Genomic DNA, 9,465 nt, shown 5'->3' with positions numbered 1-9,465 from the left:
CTCTCTCTCTCTCTCTCTCTCTCTCTCTCTCTCTCTCTCTCTCTCTCTGTCTGTCTCTGTCTCTGTCTTTCTCCCTTCTCCACCAGGTAACTCAAATACCACCTAACTCTAATAAGAATTAACTCATAGGCCTAAACATTCAGGTACAGAATTTAGCATTACAATATATAGCAAGAGATCAAACTTCAACAAGTAAACAGTAGCCACCTCTGGTAAGTTCGGTGCTGGAACCTGAGCTCAGTTGCTAGAGTTCCTGACTAACCTTCATGAGCCGTTCATCAACTCACAGCACATGTATTCTGTGATTCAAAAGGCAATTGCGACTAAATCCACAGAGTGAGGAATATTTGTATGAAATGGTATAGGACAGTTTTTTCATCTCTGAAAAAAATCCACCACCACCACAACCAACACTGCCACAGCAACAACAAAACTTTGATTGAATGATGTATATGTTCTTAGAAGTTTCTTGAAGCACAAGATGTCTGATTTCTGTGGTCACATTTCATAGCTCAAATAGTCTTAGCCTTAAAGAAACAGCGGAGCACATTTCCACCTCAAAAACTGCCACTGAACAGCCTCACTGGGAAAACCCCTATTTTGCATATTATGTAGCTTGTGAAGAGTAAGTACAATTTGCCCACAAAGAAAGTGCATCAGAACGCAGCAAGTATGGCTAAGAAAACATGGATAACTAGCCCGTTGTTATTCTCAGTTGCATAATGTAAGACACTATTAAGTAAAATGACACAGAAGGCCAAGTGGGTTTGGTGGTTCACCTATGCAATACCAACACTTGAGAGGCTGTGGTAGAAAAATTACCATGGGTTTGATGCCAGTATATGTTACATAGTGAGGCTCATCTCAAAACACTTCAGTCTTTTGCCTCTAAAAATATATTTATAACTAACAGAATGGATAGTTCGCTTCACAGAAAATATATACCCAGTGAAATACCATGAACAAATGATTGGTTGAAACATCAAATTATGTAAATCCTCAGTATGGATGGTTGTTGTACACCCACTACATTCATCATGCTTATTACATTAATTACAAGGCACTGTCCATTAGTTCTTAATATTGATTATTTAATAGTCATTAAAATATTTCTGTACACTTGTGCTACTTTTGAACTACATTTTTACAGGACAAATATAGATCACTTCATCAAATTAAAAACCCAGAAGTCTTTTTCAGTCACAACCCATCTTGAATTTTGGCGGTCAGGGTTTCTCACTGAGATGTTGGGTTTATTGATTCTGGTTGGTTAGATGACTTGGAATCCTTGATAATCCATCTATCTCTACTTCTACCATGCTAGGATTAAAGAACTATACTAACATATCAGTTTGTTTGTGCTTGTATAACAACTATACAGTCTAAGAGAGTTTAGTAATTCTGCATCAGCGTTCAATGCACAAAACACCTCTAAAGCCATTAAGTAAAAAGGATAATGACCAAACATTAAAACATAAATTTAAATTATTCCTTAAACCTCCATCATGTGGCAGCTACACAGTATCATCCTATAGTCTAACTCTCAGGAGGCAGAAATTGAAGAATCATCAATATGACGAGAGCCTGGGCTACATAGAAGGAGTGTGTTTCCAAGAGAAAATAAAAAATAGAAAATAAATAAATAAGTAAACGGGACTACTTTAAGCTTTTTTACATCATTAAGTTTTTATACAAAAGAGTTCTTACTTCTATGATAAAAATTTGTATTTATTCCCCTTTGAACGAGTTTCCACTAGGAAAAAAAAAAGGTTCACAACTGCTAACAGATCTGCTTTAGAAGCGACAGCTGATGTAGACTTTTAATCCCAAATAGGAGCAATGTATGCATTTTTAAATTTAAATGACTGATATACATTGCAACCGTCTAAGATCATAAAATGGAAATATTTAGGAGCCATAATTTTGATTATTCATTACATTTGACTGATATATATATGGGTGTGTGTATGAATTAATATATTAATATATATTTAATTCATAAATATACTATAGATATAAGAATTATAAATAAACTCAGAGTACACTATATTGAAGAAGAAAATTGGAAACGTGAAATCAACTTAAAATGTGAAGTGAATTGTAGCAATAATAATAAATATGTAGAGTCGTTACCAAAGAAAATGTCTGTCAAAAAATGTCATTAACCCTCGTAGATATAAACTCCTTAATGGAAAATAAAACTGAGCTATCAATGCTACTCTGTATATACCTTTATCAAAATATCTATCAATGATATTGAATTTGAATAAATAATTCTTTAGATATTTTCCTCTATTAATACTGTCATGTAGCTCACTTTAAGTACTGAAAAAAAAATGTGGCTACAAGTGCCTTTGTATGCAATGTCTGCATATGGGAGTCTGCATTTCTGTTTTTCTCTCCTTATTGATTTGAAGACTATAATTTTCTGAATCGTTCTAAGTATTTCTCAGTGGACAGTTAAACCTGCTAACAAGAGAAAAATTGCATTAAGTACTGGATATTTTGTGTCTGGTTTTCACCAATTTCAATTATTTTTGGACATTCCAAAGGTGTGAACATTCAGCAGATAAGAAGCACACACTCTATTCCTCATATTTTCAGGGCACATTACATACAATGCCTCATAACACATATAATGCCTCATAACTGGTCTGTAAGGTAAACGCTGTATAACTTAATGCACACTTCTCCTCTGCAGAATCTCCATGACAGTCTTTGCATTTTTCTCATATTATTATGATGTGAGAATCTTTGAGACAAATGACTACCATGTGAAAATAAGAGTAGTGTATAATTCAAAAGTCCTAAACACTCAGGGCAGGACGGTACTAGTTCACATCTGCCTTACCCCTTGAAATCCTCCTTCATATTTCTGCCATTACTACCTTCCAACATTCACTTATAATTAAAACTGATGTATGTGATCATAAATATTTTATGTAGATAAAGCATATGTGATACATATATTGATAGGTGGATATAAACACAATTACAGATCGCTTAATAGAAAAATGATAGCTTTATGTTTTATAGATGAATAGATTTACAAAGCTGAATGTTAGATAAGAAAAACACTCACAGATAACATATAGATATTATTCATTATAGATTCATGATAGATAGGTAAATAGGTGATAGGTGATAGATGATAGCTGATAGATAAATAGATAAATAGATAGATAGCTGATAGATAGATAAATAGATAGATAGATAGATAGATAGATAGATAGATAGATAGATAGATAGATAGATAGATAGATAGATAGATAGATGTTGTGGAATAAAAAACAACCAGGAGGCTTGCCATCCTATTGCAGAAAACTCTCTGCCCCTGTGATCCTGCAGGGCTACTCTCTAGCTAGCTCCCCCCACCCCCAAGCAACCCAATCACTATGTTCCCAGCTATGGTTCGCTCTTCTCTGGAGCTGCTACCTCTTTCTCAACCATAAACCCCTGTAGTAGGTGGTCCCATATTCCAGTAACCAAGTGGAACCACCAAGTTCCCCACACTCCATCCAGCTACTTTCTGCCCTGGCATGGTCTCATTGAGCTACTCTCTGCCAGCCAACGCTCCAGGGGGGCCAGAACTCCTGAGTTCCATTCACTGCCATGCCAACCCCACGCACTGACTGCCCACCATCCAGCTGCCAGGTAGAAACAAAACTCTAGAAGCTTATAATTAGCCAGTCAGATTTATATATCAATAAATTCTCAATTCACAAGATTCTAATACAATAATTTCAGAACCAATTGATAATGATAAAAGCTGCCCACCTAGATTAGACTAATTATTCCAATTATTCTGACCTTTATAATATCATAACTAACTGTGGCTATTAAAACTACACTGGACCAGGTTCTTCTTCCTGCCCCTCCGTCTCCAGCTTGGCTCTTAGTTTTTTTTCTCCCGAGACGCTCTCTGTCTCTGAAACTCTGAAACTCTAAGCTCTGCCTCCCTCAATCACAGGCCTCCTGTTGCACTAATATTTTAATGTAATTGGACAGGGAAAATCCTGTCACACATAGATAGATTGATAGATAGATAGATAGATAGATAGATAGATAGATAGATAGATAGATAGATAGATAGATGATAGGCAGGCAAACAGACAGACAGATGTCATCTTTCTAATTTTGGAAAACTCACACTGTTCTCTAATAGCAAAATTGCTACACACTGAACCAGCTGCTGGTTTCTAAAGATAGAAACCGTGTCACACAGTCTTTGTACCTTCTGAGCAATATGTGACTAGATTCTTTAATATGAATCAGGGGAACTAATCCCTATGGCTGTAATTCAATCAGGACTACCTTGCAAACCATGGACAAAGAGCTCATCAGATACCCACAGGAGGAGATACAGAGACAAAGTGTGGAGCAGAAACTTAAGAAAAGGCCATGCAGAGACTGCCCCACCTGGGGATCCATACAGTTACCCAACCCAAACACTATTGTAGATGCTAACAAGTTCTTGATGACAGGAACCTGATATAGGTGTCTCCTGTAAGGCTTTGCCAGAGCCTGACAAATTCAGAAGTGGATGCTCACAGCCAACCATTGAGCACTAGGTCCCCAATGGAGGAGTTAGAGAAAGGACTGAAGGAGCTAAAGGAAGGGGGATGGGATAGTGGGTTTTCAGAGGGAAACCAGGGAAGGAGATAACATATAAAATGTAAATAAAGGAAATATCTAATAAAAAAAAAGGAAAAGAGAAAGAAAGTAAGTGGCCATGCAAGTGCACTTGTCCCACAAGAATGGTATTCTGTAGTATTCTAAAACAGAACATGTGAAAAAATAGTCCTTGGACAATATTTTAAGATTAGATGAATAAATTACATAAGCATTCAAAATTATTATTGCAACTTTAATGAATGTTCTGATATTCCCCCTTAAACAAATTCCTTGGGAGACTATAAACAGATAATAGGAATAAAATGTGTTAGGCAGAATTTTAAGCAAGAAATTTATGGAAAGATTTGTTCTGGCAAACAGGTATTTGAGCTTTATTCTTTTTTATTTTCACACAAACTGGAATATTTATTATTCCAAATACAAAAAAAACCAAAAAAACAAAAACAATAAAGGTTGGTTAGTGGAGAAATCATGTCATTGGAGTGATGGTTCAGAAGTTAAGAGCACTTGCTGCTTTTGTAGGGGCCTCAGCCCTCTGGAAGCTCGCAATTCTCTGCAACACCAGTTCTAAGATATTCCATGTTCTCTTCTAGCCTGCCCGCCATAGGTGCTATACCACATGGTGACTGAACCCTTTTATTACAGAGTCTCTTCAATGTGCCTTAACTTGACAGGTTTGTTGTTGCAGTCAATAGAATTTGATGGCTTCTACCCACCGTAGACCATTTAATTCCCCAATAAAAGACACAAAACCTTATATTTATAATAAGCCTTAGATGGCACGAGAGCTGAGCAGATATTGATTTTCTATGCAGATATTGACTTGTCTACTTTCCTGTCAGTATCCCCGAGATAGCTCTTGTCATGCTATCCATGCTGTTCCACCTGGGCCACTCCTACCCCAGCAGCCTGACACTCATGGCTATGCACTCAGTATCTACCTCCCCCATGGTGCCTTTCTCTTTCCTCTTTTTCCTCTTTTCCTGGTCTCTCCTAAGACTACAAGCCCAGGAACCAAAACCTTGCCTACCTCTGGGGAAGTGGATTGTGAGTGTATGGCCCTGAGGGCAAGTCTGCTGGGGTAGGAGTTGCCAAGGTAGAACTTGGCAAGTGACAGCTCAGGGTAACTGCTAGGGAAGCTGACAGACCAGCACAGAGAGCTAGTGTTGCTTCGGCTGTCATAACATCATGAATCTTTGGATGCCTCCTGAGGTTTTAGAACTTGAATTACAATAACAGTTTGGAAGCTTTTCCTTGTTATTGTTTATTTCTTCTTCTCTTTCTGTTTTATAGTCTTTACAGTCTTACCAACAGTATTTGACACTTGTTCCTCTTTCCTTCACGGACTTATCCTTTAGTGGTCTCTAGATGGTTTCTCAAGTCAGTAATGACCAACTCAGACCTTAGAGTACTACTTTAAAACTGAGACCTGGCTGTGACATCTTTACCTTACAGCTTCTGCTATGCAACTTCATGAATCTTTGTGTCCATTTTTTGTCCATTATGTACATTCTTTTAACCTCTCCATGTCTGTGACTCAGCAACATAAATATCAACATGTTAATTTATTTATTTTCTGGGATTTTTGGTGGTGGGGAGGTTGTTTTGTTTTTTGTTGCTGTTTTTCGGAATGAAAATGGGAAAGGGTTATACATTTTGGAAGAAGTCACCTGACAAGTAAAAATGGCACTTAACCAGCCAACTGGGAGCTTCTATGTGGTGACAAATTCAGGCCTCTGACCAAAGTCAGGAACATTACCAGGTCAGGTAATAGAATCACCTTGTGAATTGGAGTTCCACTTCTAGCCACCCTCGGGTCACAGCAGTCCTGGACAGAAGGTTTAATAAACCTCAGAGAGAAGCCAGGAAGATAGACACAGAAGCAAAATGACTAAATTCTTGACCCATTAAAACTGGTCAATATATGCTTTTGAGTGAAATAATTTTTGAGTCATTTGTTAAAAAACAATGGATTACAAATATCACCATTTAAATGCATTTGTGTTCCTAGACAGTTTTCAAGATAGCACTGAAGACATAGTATTAACTGATTGAATGTTATACATATCTCTCAATCACTAGAAATATATTTTATACTTAAATGCTATTAATAATTTTAATAATAATAATCCTTGATAAAATTGCTTAAAATATCACTCTTCAACAATGAACTGAAAATTAGCAATCTCATGATGCTCATTTCATACTAACAGTCAAATTTCAGATGTCACTTTGTTCATGTAATAAGGAGATATAACTTACAAGAAAATCACACAAAACCTTTGAGCTGGAATTGATGTTCTTGCTCAGCCTCTGAACAGTATCTTCTTTTACAAATGGATTACTAAGAAAGCTCTGTAGATTCAAATTTCGATAGTCAGTTAAAGCTCTGCTAGTATAGGTATTATTTGTGGGCTTAAGAGTCTATTGACCTCTGACCATTCCAAAATTCCAAGCGATGCTTCAAAAAGTGCATTTGTTAGAATAGAACTATGACCTGGGACTATGGAATGGGGGTACAGATCTAGAGTTCTTGAGGACAATGCCATACAATCAAATCTACTTTCTAATGTACAGCCTTCTGTGCTCCTTGTGAAAGCCACAGGACACTAAACACACACACACACACACACACACACACACACATGCACACATACATGAGCATGCACACACATGCACACACACACACACACACACACACACACACACACACACACACTCAGTTTCTGTATTTTGCAAAGTAGGACCCAATTATTCGTTTCCCTTATGTATCTTCCTTCTCTCAATATTTACTTTATTATTTTTGTTTTTGTTTTCTTTCAAAGTTACACAAATAATAAGATACCATGAAAAGCAAAAGATTAACTCCATTGAATCATGTAGATAAATATAAACAAATACAATTCTATCATAATCCTATTCTAAATTATTCTTCCTTGGAGAATAATGATTCATCCGCTAGTCATATTATCCTTTCTTATGATTCATGGATTCCACTGCGAACATTAAAGAGGCTATTTCCTAGAATGTATCATGAGAAGAATTTACTGTTCATAGCTTGACTTCAGCACCAATCTGTATTTGTTCACCACTAATCACTGTAAATTGAAATGCATCCATTTCTCATCAGTAAACATGAAAAATTATGACTTAACTCATGATATTTTCCAGGGGAAGTAAACATATTATTTTGATAAAGCTTTAAACCAAGATAAAAATACAGTAGTTATATGGCTTTTCTTTCCAATGTTTTAATCTCTCCACTGCTTTTTTCCTAATGTTAAAAGTGATGATAGGGTTTAACAAGATTTTATCTGTAAAACCTGTTATCATGTTTGGAAGATGAGAAGTGTCAGATAATATCCTCACACTGACTTACAATTTTAGTTTCCAGATATGAATATAAACGACAGCAACTCCAAGCATAAGCCGGTGTGAGTCCATCTGTAGGACTGCTCAGCGGGAAGCTGACATTTAACATTAAAGTTCAGTACAACCGAGTATTGTTCTAGCCACAACACACTGTCTAAATTACAGAATCCTGGCAACACATTCCAGTCATTAAGCTCTATATCCCACTATTTTCAGAGTGGAAAGCTTTTATTAATTCATAAAATGGTTTTCTCTGCTGAGAAAGATTGGAATTGGGCAGAGCGAACAACACAAACAGGTCCCTACATTTCCCAGTTGAAGGATGTTACCACAGGCATTACCATTTGAATTTACTTGTAAAAAATTCCACCCATCACTGATTACTTCATATATTTTTAATATGATACTGCAGAATCATATTTTTATGTCTTTTCATCCAATTGTACCCTGTAGAAGATTTTTCATTTATAATGTTCAAAGCATAGTTTATTATACACTCAATCCTCAAATGTTGTCACCTTTTCCTTGTTGGAAAGGTTACAAAGAATCATAGAAAGGACACAAGCTGCTGCAGCAAATTATATCTCCTCTGTGGGCTTGTTCAAGCTGCTTCCAGGAAGCTTCTTTTCTGTCGTGGTATCATAATGGTGGTAACATGTTAAGACAAACATGCATTAGTGTGTGTGTGTGTGTGTGTGTGTGTGTTTAAATCACAAAAGCACAATGCTGATAATAAGGTTAGAAGAGCCATCCTATAACCCATGCAGCATTTATGAAATGGCATCTTTCATACAATTCACTATAGAATTGTGCTTTGTTGAGATATCAAACAAAAAATAAATAATGTATAGTAATTCTTATTCTGTGTGTCAGAGATGCTTCCCATATATGTACAGATCTAGTCACCAATTAAAAGGTGGGATGTGTCCTCAGATCCACTGAATGGCTTTTTCTCCTTTGCCAACTTTACAGTAGCTCTTTATTCTTCTGATGGTCTTGTCAATCATAATTTTTTCCATTGTCCCTAAGCTTCATCTCCACCTGAGTTAATATAAATGGGATAAAAGAATATGTATTTTTCTAGGCTCTTCTATAAGTATAACATTACTAAGAAGTACATTTCATTGTAAGTAATTCTCTTTAATTGTTGTGTAATAATACATTTTATAACATTGGTACACTGTGGATTTATTAAGTTCACATTCCATGAAATTTGCTTTTTCCTTTTATCAAAAATAAATTTCTTTCACAGAATGTATTTTATTGTGGTGTCCCGCACTAGTTGTCTCGCCAGCAAGAAACGACGCGGCACACAAACAGGATCCTTCTGTAGCAAGCTTTAATGCATCTTGAGAGGGAGAGCATAAGCTTCACAATGCGGAGACCCTGAGAACAAAGACTGCCTCCCTTATATAGGAGGTTTACTCCGCCTCGGACATGGCAGCCCTTGATAGGCCA

The sequence above is a fragment of the Mus pahari genome, chromosome 21, assembly GCF_900095145.1.
Source record: "Mus pahari chromosome 21, PAHARI_EIJ_v1.1, whole genome shotgun sequence".
NCBI lineage: Eukaryota > Metazoa > Chordata > Mammalia > Rodentia > Muridae > Mus > Mus pahari.
Note: the sequence above shows the minus strand (reverse complement) of the source record.